Raw genomic sequence first — 13,490 nt, 5'->3', positions numbered from 1 at the left:
AAGTAAATGTGTTTGCACAGCAGAGTTTAGGGTATCAATTAATAATTTTGAGTGGAAAGACAAAGGTGTTGCAGGCAAAAATTTGTCTGAAGTGACAGAGTGTCCTGCTGCAATAAATGAGGTTTTCCCCCAACCTGTCAAATAAACCTTTGCATCTCCCACTGGCTGCTGGCTGAAACATGTCTGCTCCAACAGGGAATGTTTCCCACAGCACGGGAAACACGCTGAGAATACTTGAAAATTCCACCCCTGCCAAAATCTCCTGTCAATGAGGTCTGTCAAGTACCTCAACTATCTAAATAAGATAGACACGGTGATTGCCTTGGCAACGGGCAGTTGCAGGGGCAGTCTGTAAACACCATGTATTGTTCAATATGTATAAATGCGTAGGCTTCAAGGAGCTCTTGAAACATTTGCCTGAGGAAGGAGAAAATCTCCGAAAGCTTGTGAATTTAAAATAAAATTGCTGGACTATAACTTGGTGTTGTAAAATTGTTTACAATTGTCAACCCCAGTCCATCACCGGCATCTCCACATCACATCTAAATAAGTATGTGAATTGTCATCAAGTCAGCTTTAATTGCCGATGGGAGTCCCACATGCGGGAGCTGCGCCCGCACCCGAACACGTCACTGGGGAACCTGAAAGTGGGCGGGTTGGAGCCGGGCTCCGGACCCGCTCCGGGATTCCCCGATTTTACGAGCCCCCCCCGCCCCCAACGCACCCTCTCGGGCATCCTAAAATCGACCCCATAATCCCAGCTGACACTCCAGCTAGTACATCACTGTCGGAGGAGCAATCTTTCGGATGACATTAAACTGAGGTTCTGTCTGTCCTCTCAGGTGGGCGTAAAGATCCCATGGCATTATTCAAAGAAGAGATGGGGCATTTTCCTGGTGTCCTAGCCAACATTTATCCTTTAATCAACACCACTAAAACGGTTTAATTGGTCATTTAGCTCATTGCTGTTTGTGAGACCTTGGGCCCGATATTACCATGGCAGCGGGTTCGCAGCGGGGGGTCGACTGGACGCGTGGGTAAGGCACCCAGTGAAATCAGTGTGCTCCGCACGCAATTACAGGATAATTGGAGCCACTTACCTTGGCTTCCGGGTTTCCCACTGCTAAGCTGCGCGGCGGGCGGACTGCGCATGCGCAGCAAGGTCTGTCAGCTGGAGGAGCCCTATTTAAAGGGGCAGTCCTCCACTGATTGATGCTGCAGAAAATAGGAAAAATTGCAGCATGGAGCAGCCCAGGGGGAAGGCTGCTCCCAGGTTTAATGATGCCTGCCTCTGCCACCAAGAAGGCCTGGCTCGAGGTGGCAGAGGAGGTCACCAGCACCACCAACATATCGCGCACCTGCATACAGTGCAGAAGGTGCTTCAGTGACCTAAGTAGGTCAGCCGAAGTGAGTACACTTACTCATTCCCCTACACTCCGTCTGCCACATCACCGACCCCACACCACATCTCCTGCTGCACTGCCAACACTATTCTATCACATCACCCCTCACACCCAATCAAAGCTCATCCTCATCTTACCTGCACCTACTCACCTCGCCAGTACTCATCCCGCCACTACCACTCAACCCAATCCTCATACAATCTCATGGCTCTATCTCATACTCACAGTCTGATGCATCTCTTTCATGGTCAGCCTCACTCAACCTGCCACTACCTGTGCTGCAGCCACAGGGCATGCATCACATATGTGCAGTAGGAAGTGTAAGGCAAACGTGTCGTGAGCATGAAGGGTGTTTGAGGGTTTATCATGGTGTTTACCTATATTTAATTTCTGACCAACTCACATTACATATTATATTGGCACCACTACTGCCACGTCTTTGCGAATCTTGTCTGGTTTGTGCAATAATGCCCTTTCCTGAGGATCACTATGAAGACCCACAACTCATGCCACCCATTGTGTCACTGCAGAGTGGGTGTGGGTGTATTTGCAGGGCTCTTTTGTGCAGCCGACTGAGAGGTGTCGGCAATGTCCCCGGTGGCACCCTGGAAGGATGCGGAGGAGAAGTTGTTGAGGGCAGTGGTGACTTTGACAGTGACAGGTAAGAAGATGGTGCTCGGGCCAGCCGGGAGCAGCTCGGCATCAAGGAGGCTGCAGATGTCCACGACTACATGTCGAGTGACTCTGAGCCTCTATGTGCACTGCTGCTCAGAGAGGTCCAGGAAGCTGAGCCTCAGTCTGTAGACCCTGTGGCGAGGGTAGTGCCCTCTGCGACGCATCGCTCTCTGCCATTGCCCTCCCTCCTGCTGTGCAGGTGGATGTGTCACAGCACTGTGTTGTGGGACTCCACGTGTCAGAGGTGGACGGTGTGGCCGGCGAGGCTGGTGATGCTGTTCGCCCTCCGAGGAGGTCATGACTGCAGCTACGACGGCCCCTATCCGGAAGTTTGAGGGGGTCCACAAGGTAGGTAAATGTGTCTGGACACCGGGGTAAGTGTGCAAGTTTATGCATTTGATTGTTAGGAGGAGGGTGGTGGAGGCCAAACTTTGTCCAAAGTGACAGAGTGGCCTCCCGCAATGAGTGAGGGTCTCCCCCCCGCACCTGTCAAATGGACCTTTGCAGCTGCCACGGGCTGGTGGCTGCAACACGTCCATTTGAACTGGGAGTGTTTCCCCCAGTACGGGAAACAGTCTCAGTTAATTGCAAAATCCGATCCCTCCTAAAATATTAGGTCAATCAGGTCTGTAAACAACCTGAAGTACCTGTTCAAGTACTTTAAATGGCACCCCGCCGGGGAGTCCCACATGTGGGGGCTGCGCGCGCATGTGAGCGCGTCACTGGGGAACCCGGAAATGGGGCAGGTTGGAGCCGGGCTCCAGACCCGCCCCAGGAATCCCGGATTTTCGCAGCCCCCCCGCCACCAACGCACCCGATCGCGGGTGCGAAAATAGAGCCCCTTGTTTCCCTACGTTACAACACTTCCAAAGTAATTCATTGACTGTGAATTGCTTTGGGACATCCTGAGGTTGTGAAAGGCACTATATAAATGCAAGTTCTTTCTTTTTAATAAATGATATTGCATCTGCTACTTCTTAGTTTAGCAGAATCATGATAAAATATTTATTCTGATAATATGGGGATAGACTTTTATCTTTACTGGTTGACTTTAATGGAAGGAAAGTCCAATAGGTTCTGTTAAAGGTGTGCAAATCTCTCTGCCAGATTTTCCTACCTACGCTCTGTTGAGGTGGTGCTTGACATCCCGGCAATTAAGATAAAAATCTACCACAATGTTTTTGACATTTAATCAAAACTAGCTCATTCAATCAATAAAGGAGAATCTAGCACTAAATTTCGTCAGGAGGCCTTTTAGTGGCAGATCTGGGGCAGAGCAGAACATCCTCCAAAGCATTAGTTGTCCCCATAACCCCATCCCTTTTTAGCGTCAGGAGTACTTGCATGGATCAAATCCGGACCCAAGCCATTAACAGCAAGAGTCAGGTGCCTGCTTCTGCAAGGCCGGGCTGCAGCTTCAAAGTGGCCTGTTTTTTTGGTGAGGCCAGTTACCGTACTGCAGTCAATCACTCTGCAATTAATTGCATAAGGGGCAACCATCCTTTTATAAATTAAATGCCTCTGCCACCCGAGTAATGCTGGTTGCCAGGGACTCACAGGCATGTGTCCATGTCTAGGTGAGTGTATTATACATGTAATTGGCTTCCACTCCAATTTACACCCCCCCCTCCCCCCCAAGTAAGGCATTATTTCACAAAATGGCCAAGGAAGTTTGACCCCTCTGTATCCGTTTAAGGGCTGACGAGGGTACTTGTTATCTAATTACAAAATACCTTGGTCGTAGTCACCAATAATATCTGATGTGATAGTGATAATGATGCATTATTTCTTCTTGCTATCTTCAGCCTCTCCTTGGTGTTTGACAGGGTTGACCATACCATGCCCCTCCATCCTCTCTCCTCAACAGTGTAGCTCTATGGAACTTCCCCTGCCTGACTTCAACACAGCCAATGCACGTCCAATAATGGCTTCTCCTCCTGTCCAAAACATAATCACCTCTGGTGTTCCCTAAGGATCCTTTTTTGGCATCTTGTTTTTCCTCATCTACTTGCTACCTCTCAGTGACATCACCCATAATCATGGGTCAGCTTCCATGGGGCTAATTTTAACTCAAGAATGGGTGAATTGGTGGCGTGTGGGCAGTAAAAATAGTTGGTTTTTGGAGTGGGACCACATCCCAGCCCACTTCCGGGTTTAACACAGGCGCATTTGGATGTGCGCGCAACAGAAATCCAGAAGTCCCGTCCCCACTTAAAAGCCAGCAGGTCGATACTTAAAGGGGCAATGTACCTCATTGCAATAGTTGAGGCACTTAATTTTTTGTGTATTAGAAATGTCAAATAAATTTAATCTTACCCGTTCAGGTTTCCCATCGCTTCTGATTCACATCAGGTGAAAGTAGGCGGGAAGGGCCGGATTCATGAGGTGAGTGCCTTTATTGCACTACTTATGGGCGCTGAGGAGCAGGAGTGCTTCGGCCAGGCCCAACAAGTTCACGTTACATGATCAGACCCCCCAGATGCTGGACCTCCCCCGATCTTCTCCAAGGCCCACCCAATGTCATCCATGTCCCTCCACCTCCCCTCACAGCTCCGATTTCATCCACGGCCCATGATTTCTCTCTCTCCCTCCCGCCCCCCCTCTCTGATTTGTGGCTCCTTTCACTTCCAACAGGCAGCCAGCTTCAACTGAGTTGCGATCGCAGATTGCGACACACTCATTTGGCCTTCTGGTCCCCCACGCGAATATCAGCGGACGCGCTGGGTTCCCAGCTCCAAGCTAAAATTATGGCCCATATGTTTGCTGATGACACCCAGCTTTATATCTCCATCACTTTTCTTAACTCCATAAGCACATCTGTGCTATCAGATTGTATGCCGGCTACAACTCGCCTCTGCTTGCATGACGTCTTTCAGAGACCACGGGAGACACGTTAAGGGAAAGTTAAAATCGTCAGTCTGGCTGAATACACAAAAATTTAATCCCATTAACTGCTTCAAAGGCATCAATTGGACCTTTAAATATCGGCCCGCCGGCTTTAAGTGCCGGTGGGATTTCTGGGTTTCAGAAGTGTATGTACACCCAGATGCGTCTGGGTCAAACCCGGAACCGCTCCCAAAACCAACAATTTTCTCTGTCCACCCACCCCCAACCCTCCTGCTCTTGGTTAAAATTTCCCAGAAGACAGAGAAGCTTTCTGAGAAATATCCATTTTCCTTTGAAAAAAAAATGGACTAGAATTGGTTTAGGCCCATTTACAGGCCTGAAATTGGTGTCGCGCTTGGAGCGTGCACCAGAAGCTAGAGGCCCAAGGCTTGTCCGAAATTGGTCCTCGGGTCTCATCAGCATACTTCTGGCAAGGTGTGGGTGCTAATCAGGCTTCCAGAAGCAGCTCGCTGGCTGTCTCCCCACCAATTTGGGCTGACTATGATGCTGGCAGTGTCCCACAGGTAGGTCCTAGGCAGGAAGGGAAGAAAACAGAAGGGGGATGAGTGCAGGCCAGCAGCGGCCCTCAGCAGTGCTGTGAAGCTAGGAGGAGCAGTGACCAATTTCCAAGAGGCAAGGTGTTCAACAGGTGTTAGGCCCCTTGCATTAACCCCTCATTGGCTTATGCAAGGGGCCTAACACCTGTTTAAGGCAGCCACCAGGGATGCTTGAATATTGTCTGAGCCAAAATTGCGTTGGATGTAAAAGAAATGGGTGCAACATAGAAAGGTTACAGCATGGAAGGAGGCCATTCGGCCAATCGATTCAAGTGAATAAATTGTACTAAAATATCTGTTAATGATGCAAGGGATACTGCAAATATGCAGAGCAACTGCCTGTCCCTCCAAAATATGATGTAAAGACAGGCACCAAGGTGAAGAGCAGGGAAGAGGCTTTAAAATGAACATTTTGCCGAAGGTGAGGTTCACAAAGTCATCCAGAATTACAAAAGCAGTTCTTGAAAATCCTGCCAGTATTTGCAATCCAACAGAGAGGAACAATGCTTGGAGAGAAATTGCCTTAAAAAAATAGTGATGTGCCTGGGGCCTAGAGAACAGCCTCGGGCCATAGGAATAAAAAAGAATGATCTAAATGTCACAGTGACAAACTTAGACAAATGCACAGGGACATGCTGACTACTGGTGATGTATACTGCTCATCCTATCAAGTGGTAGAGGTTCTAGCAACTTAAGCACAACTAATTGGAGAAGCGACAACATGGCAATGATAGAATTTACCAACCCTGTCCAGCCATGGCCTAGAAATTCGATCACACTAAGGGGCCAATATGGGGAGTGACACGCATGTGCCCATACCGCATTATAATTGTGGCGCCTGCTATATTGGATCAGGTTGCTCTGTGAGCCTCCAGGGTGTAATCCAGGAAGTATTCAAAAGCCTCATTATAATGTTAAAATAATCATACTATCTTGTTTCAGGACCCTTTCGTGAGATTGGTCTGACCCAGTGCCTGACTAATCACGTGATAAACTCTCCCAGAAAATCGTGACCCTAACAATCAGCAAGGACTCTGCTCTACACCAAGCCACAATACAAGTTGGAGCTGGACTCCTCCATGCTCTGAACCATCATGCGGAAGCTTGCCGGCAGGCTACACAGAGCACCTAACATTTCCTAGTGTATGCCCATCAGATTTCTTAGGTAGTCTAGGCCCTCGAAGTCAGCTTCTGAGCCCTCTGCAGCAAGCTAGTATGCGATCTCGCCTTCCGGCAAGCAGACACCTGTGGCATTCAATTCCCCTGCCCTAGTTCCTGCACATTTGTGCCTGGTGATTCACCATGTGCCAACCCCTCAGAATAATTGAGGCGAGCTGTAGGATTCTTACCTTGACAACTGTGCTGAGGTCATTAAACTTTTTATGACATTGTAACTATACCCTGGGAGTTAAGCTTCTTGCATTGACCTCTTCGGTACCCTCTTCCCACTGGCGTCAAAGGTGTTGCCAGGAGGACTTTCTGTCCACCAAGGGGAACAGGATCTCCCTCCTCCTGTCCACTGCCTGGACCAGAGTCTCCAATGCTGCACTCTCTGGATCTCTTGCATCCATTTAGCAGCTTTCTGAACCTTTCCTGCTGTCTGAAGCCAGACTTTAAGAGGCACTGGCTGCCTTTAAGTGGCATCAGAGACGTCCGATTTCCCAGCCCCTCCAAAAGGTGCATAGTGAATAGCAGCACAGGTAGTGCCGGCTGCACGCCTGACACATGATAATGAGGTTCGCGTGATCCCTGCACTCGCGTGAATAGGCATTTTTAGATGTGATGTAATTTCTAGACACATGTCTGTAGCAGTAGGCCCCTTGCAAAGCATGGAAGCAAATCTATAGGGCAGGAAGCAGCCAGGGAATACATTCCAGTACTCCAGATAAGATCCACAAGCCAAAATTAAATAATAGATATACTTTTACATTCAATTGTAGAATATTTTAGCTTCCAACTAAAAAGAAAAAGAAATATTCAGACCGGCTTAACAAGCATTTTCACTGCCTCTGTAGATAACTTGCCCATTTAGTTGTACATGATCATGATTGTTATGTTTCATTATGATATGTTTTATTTAATCGATGCACTTTCTGGGATAGTAGTATTTAGTTTAATCTGAAAATTTAAACTTATGGGGCCTTGAAATTATACTGTGCAAAGATTCCTTTGTCCACCATTTTGTCAGAGCTATACATCCTGGGGTTTGTCTAAACGTCATAAGGGGCTAGAGAGGAATCTTTGATAAAGAACTTTGCTCTGCAAGAGATTCTGCAAGTCTCTTTTGTTGTCTCTCCCAGGAGGTGGGGGCAAGGATGGTTGGTATATGGGGATGAAATCAGCCAAGGATGGGGTGAGCAGATATGGGCCTGATGGCCATCTCTTGTCCTCAATGCTTGACATTTTTAATGGGTTAACATCTCTGTTGAAAAGGAATTTCATACATATAGGTTAGGTGGTTTATGCTAATATTTTCAACTGTAATTTCAAGGCTTAGGTTTTCTAAAACTGAACCAAGTCAGCTGATTTAAAATAAAGTAAAAGTGCCAAAAAAGTGTATCCTTGACTGGCGCATGCATACCTGTGATCTTGAGAAGTGTTGAATTTATCTAAATTCATACAACACAGATCATAACTGGACATCCCTGGCTGTGATTTATTGGCATTTCTGATTTTTCATATATGCCACATTAGCCAGGAGATAGATAATGGTTAGAAACACATTGAGATGGCGATCACAAGAGACAAATTCCCTAGGAACAGAAATCAGTTTCATTGGAAAAGTTGAGAGGTTTCTTTATTGAAGAATATATGAGAGTATACTCGGAGTGGATACACTTCAGGATTATGGATTTCATTGATAACAAAGTTAAGTTTGTCCCTGGCAGTGCAGGAGAATAGGGCTGAATACAGATCAAGGAAAAATATCTCCACCACCAAGGTACAACCTGCCCAAAAAGAAATCACAGCCCAAATTTGTGAATTTCTGTATGTAGCTGAATTTTAAATTTAAGCTTTACCCTTTGTTAAAGTATTTTTTCTTTACTCTACGCTAGCCTTTCACTTTGTAGCTGAGAGGATGGACACACATCCTGTTGTCAGGCTGCCACCATTTAGGCACATACCAGGTCGCTGGTAGGTGCCGGGGACTGCTCAGGCATATTTCTCCTGCACTGAGAGACTTTGCAGCCTCCATTTGGTGTCTCTTCACCCAAAAGGCTCACATTGGGAATTCAGCAAAGCAGGCCTTGAACTACAACAGTTAACTTAAACAGGCTAACATCTAGCTCTACGCCACAGCCTGTATTTGTGTTATTTATTTTTTTCCTAAATGAGCGAATCGTGAAATGGACTGTTTCTGGCTCTGTTTAACTGAACTGAGGGCTAGATTGTCCCCATTCATAATCATCGTACAGAAAATCCATTTTGGAAAGGTTTGATACTCATTCCCAGATCCTCCTGTATGTACTATCTTGCTCAATCATCAGGTCACCACCATCATAACTAGTCACTCCAAAACCGCACCAGAATCTGGTGTCGTCACTTATCCCGAATAGTTTCTCGGGAGTACAGGATATTGACAGGGGGCACTGCATCAAGTGTTTGCCTAGGAACGTAGGAAAATAGGAACGGGGTAGGCCATTTAACCCCTCGAGCCAGTTCCACCATTCAATGAGATCATGGCTGATCTGTGACCTAACTCCATATACCCACTTTAGCCCCATATCCCTTAATACCTTTGGTGAACAAAAATCTATCAATCTCAGATTTAAAATTAACAATTGAGTATTAAGTAGTATGACAAAAATGATCTGCTTTCCTTTCTACTGAACAGGCACGTTGATGTTAATGCTTGATCATGTGCAACTTTAAAAAGTCTCTCAGAATGCAAAGCACGATAAAAAAAATTTAAAATAAAGTTCAGGGTTGAGATCATCAGCTAGTATCAAAGGCTGTTTGTGGAAGAGAGTTCCAAACTTCAACCATCCTTTGAGTGTAGAAGTGTTTCCTAACTTCACTCCTGAAAGTCCTGGCTCTAACTTTTAGGCTATGTCCCCTTGCCCTTAATATCTTGAAAATTTCAATCAAATTACCCCTTAATCTTCTAAATTCCAGGGAACACAACCCTAGTTTGTGTAATCTCTCCTCGTAATTTAACACTTGGAGTCCAGGTATCATTCTAGTAAATCTACGCTGCAATATATCCTTCCTAATGTGCAGTGCCCAGAACTGAACACAGTACTCCAGGTGTGGTCTAACCAGGGCTTTGTATAGCTGTAGCATAATTTCCACCCCCTTGTATTCTAGTCCTCTGGATATAAAGGCCGGGGTTCCATTAGCCTTTTTGATTATTTTCAGTACCTGTCCATGACATTTTAATGATCTATGTACATGAACCCTTAAGTCTCTTTCGACCTCCACTGTTTCGAGCTTTTCACCATTTAGAAAGTACATCTATCCTTTTCAGGTCCAAAGTGGATGACCTCACACTTGCCTACATTGAAATCCATTTGCCATAGGCTTTCCATATTCGCATCTGGGGTCGTTTTGTCAGCAACCATTTGGTCATATTGTCCACCAGTCCTTGCCATCCCAGCCTTCGCTCAATTTAGGGTACGCCAACGTTTTTGTTTGAGAATTGTCTGATTGAAAATCCAGTCGGGCAGGCCTTGAGCAGCCAATGGGAAATAGTTTACATTTTCGTCTGCCTACTGCCCATTTTTCAATGTGATTGGGTGGAAGGTTGGCGGGGGGGAGGGGTAGGCTGATGAAGATCTCCCTGTTAAAACAAAAGATTAAGGTATCCTGTGACTATAGTAATTTTCATGGGAAGTCTGACTCATTTGTTTCTTTTAGACTACTTTTACATCTAAGTAAACACGTTTTTAAATAGTGATAGCAATGAGAGAGAAAATGGTGAATCACATCTACAAAAGTAGTGACGCAAGTTAATAAGGCTATAAAAAAGGCAAACCAAGCATTGGGGTTCATTTTTACAGGGGTAGAATTGAAAAGCAGAGAAGTTATATTGAACTTGTAAAGAACCTTGGTTAGACCACACTTGGAGTACTTGGCAGGGTTCTTGGGCTTAATTTTAACATTGAAAAACAGATGGGTTTGGGGCCGGGGGGGGGATTGAAAAATGCCACCATTTCAAACCCGCCCCCAACCCACCTTCAACCCGCCCATTTCTGGTTTTCACCGGGGCGGGCGACCAACCCGCTCCCAGGAGGTGGGTCGGGCCTTAAAACCTTTCAAGGAGGCTTCAGACCTCCATTTTTCTGGACTTCCCGATTTCAACCCCGGGGGTCTGGGATTCCCAGGCCTTCTGTTTTATGCTTCGTGAAAGGAGGCGAGAAGGCCTGAGACTAACAGGTAGGTGCCTAGAAAGGCACAGCTTGTGGGTCCGGAGGAGCAGGAGTGCTTCCCCCAGGCCCAACAAGCCTACCTGCAAATCGTAAGGACGTCCGGGAAACCCGTACTGGTGGATTTCCCAACCTCAATTTGACCCTCCCGTCCCCTTTCCAGCTCGGTTTTAAAATTGAGCCCCTAGTCTCCATATTATAGAAAGGATATTGAGGCATTGGAGAGGGTGCAAAAAAGATTCGCAAGGATGATACCAGAACTGAGAGGATATACTTATCAGGAAAGATTGAATAGGCTGGGGCTTTTTTCTCTAGAAAAGAGAAGGCTGAGAGGTGACCTGATGGAAGTTTTTAAGATAATGATAGGGTTTGATAGGGTAGATGTAGAGAAGATGTTTCCACTTGTGGGGGAATCCAAAACTAGAGGTCACCAATATAAGATAGTCACTAATAAATCCAATAGGGAATTCAGGAGAAACTTCTTTACCCAAAGAGTGGTAAGAATGTGGAATGCGCTACCACAAGGAGTAGATGAGGTAAATAGCAGAGATGCATTTAAGGGGAAGCTAGATAAGCACATGAGGGAGAAAGGAATAGAAGGATATGTTGATAGGGTGAGGTGAAGTAGGGAGGGAAGAGGCTCATGTGGAGCATAAACATCGGCACAGACCAGTTTGGCCGAAAGGACTTTTCATATGCTGTAGACTCGATGTAACTTGATGTACAGTCAAGAGCTGTGGTGGGAGCTGAGAGAAAGATTGAAGGAGGTAATGCTTTGTCAAGACTAATACCCCATATCAGATCTTTAATAATGGATATGTATTCTGCATTATTTGACAGAAATGTACTAATCAAAGCAATAGTATGACAGACAGAATTGTCTGAATTTTACATTGTTTTTGCGAAAGTAAACCAATAAATTGACCTTTAGAAGGGCTACACTTCACAAAGAGCTTTTTTTTCAAAGATTTCGATCAAAATAGGTTTATATTTCCAGTGAAAAAATACCAGAAACATAGTTTCTTTTCCCTGCATTAATATCGTTTTTGAAATCTGAAAGGCAGTGTGATAAGAGTGGCTGCTGAAACCATCTCCTTGTTACAAGTGTGTCGCACAAACTCTCGCTAATCAGATAGTAGAAGGGGTGTTTTGAAACAAAATGAGCTACTGTCAGTCAGCAAGTCTGCTGTTTACAAAGGGATTGCTGCAAAATTACAGCTGTATTGCTCCACAACCTGTAGTTCTGTATTCAGTAATAGACAGAACACATGGGCTTTGATGTAGAGCTCTTAAAACAAGACAATGCAAATGACATTTACTGGAGATTTTTTTCATTAATGAACAGTACTTCAGGGAGTGTAAAGGCAAGAGGCATATAATTTCTGAACTATTTAAATTGCTAATTAGATCTGTATAGGAGGTGTACTCCTAATGCAGACAATTACTACAGCTCATAAATGTTTGCCTTACGGTTGCTAATTACTGTAGAAGCCAATTAATTGCTGTTGACGTTTTGTACTCTTTTGCATATCGCCAGTTAATATTTACATTTATAATGAAGACAGAATTGGCAAACACTATGTCATTTTGTAATGAACAATTTCAGTATCTAAACAACAAGCATATTATCTCATTGTGCCTGAAGAGTGCAGATGATTAGCATAGGGTTTGTGTGCACTCTGATAACATTACTTATTTTAACAAGAAAAGTGCCATTGTGGTGTAATATATTCAGGTTACACAGCTCAATAGGCCTGGTAAATGTTATTTTATCAACATTTAAAGCTGAAAAACAAAATCCAAGATTTCTCTTGACAAAATATTATTAGAACAGATCCAGTCTATACTCGAAACATTAAGCTATCTTTTCTCTTCATAAATACGGATGGGTCTACTGTGTATTTCCTGCATTTCCTATTTGTAGTCCCCTAATAGTTCAAAGGACATAATTTCCATCCTTCCTGCTCCTTGCCCTAGCCTGTGATATTCACATGTAAGCCTAGTCACTGAGGGGCTGATACTATGATGATGGGTGCCTGGCATCGGGCACCCATCATCATAGTATCAGCCCCTCAGTGACTAGGCTTACATGTGAATATCACAGGCTAGGGCAAGGAGCAGGAAGGATGGAAATTCAGGCGCCTGCTCCCTGGAAAATTGGGTGCAGAGGTCTGAGGCCTACGACATGCCCAAGGGGGCCAGTGTTCTCCAGCATGGGCAGCGACTACAAAGGGGACTAGGAGCCTTCACAAACATCTGCACTAGGGGTATTAAACTCTCAACTTCTATAAGTCCCAGGATGGATCTGCTGTGGGCTGCATCTCCTGTACAACTGCCTGGGCAACAACAAACAACAACTTGTACTTATATAGCACCTTTAACGTGGATAATTGTCCCAATTTTTAACAAAGATAGGAAGAAATAAAAATCTGATTGTGTCAGTGCCTTCACAGAGATGTATTTAGAGAAAAAAAATAGACTGAGCCAAAGATTACTAGGAGGGGTGGCCAAAAGTTTGGTCAAAGGGGTAGATTTTAAGGAAGGCCTTAAAGGAGAATGGAGATGGGGAGGCAGAGGGATAAGGGAGGGAATTCCAGAGCACG

General features: G+C 45.3%; 1 long non-coding RNA gene across 1 annotated transcript in view; it reads right to left on the bottom strand.

Annotated features, from left to right (window-relative positions):
- Positions 1 to 8,314: 8,314 nt before the first annotated feature.
- LOC137320517 (uncharacterized) overlaps positions 8,315 to 13,490 on the bottom strand; it is a 30,738-nt gene continuing 25,562 nt past the window's right edge. The window contains exon 3 of the long non-coding RNA XR_010962566.1: positions 8,315 to 10,301. This is a non-coding gene — a long non-coding RNA (uncharacterized lncRNA). The remainder of the gene's footprint in view (positions 10,302 to 13,490) is intronic.

This window comes from Heptranchias perlo, chromosome 4, assembly GCF_035084215.1.
Source record: "Heptranchias perlo isolate sHepPer1 chromosome 4, sHepPer1.hap1, whole genome shotgun sequence".
NCBI classification, from domain to species: Eukaryota; Metazoa; Chordata; class Chondrichthyes; order Hexanchiformes; family Hexanchidae; genus Heptranchias; species Heptranchias perlo.
Note: the sequence above shows the minus strand (reverse complement) of the source record. Positions and strands in the feature narration are given on the sequence as shown.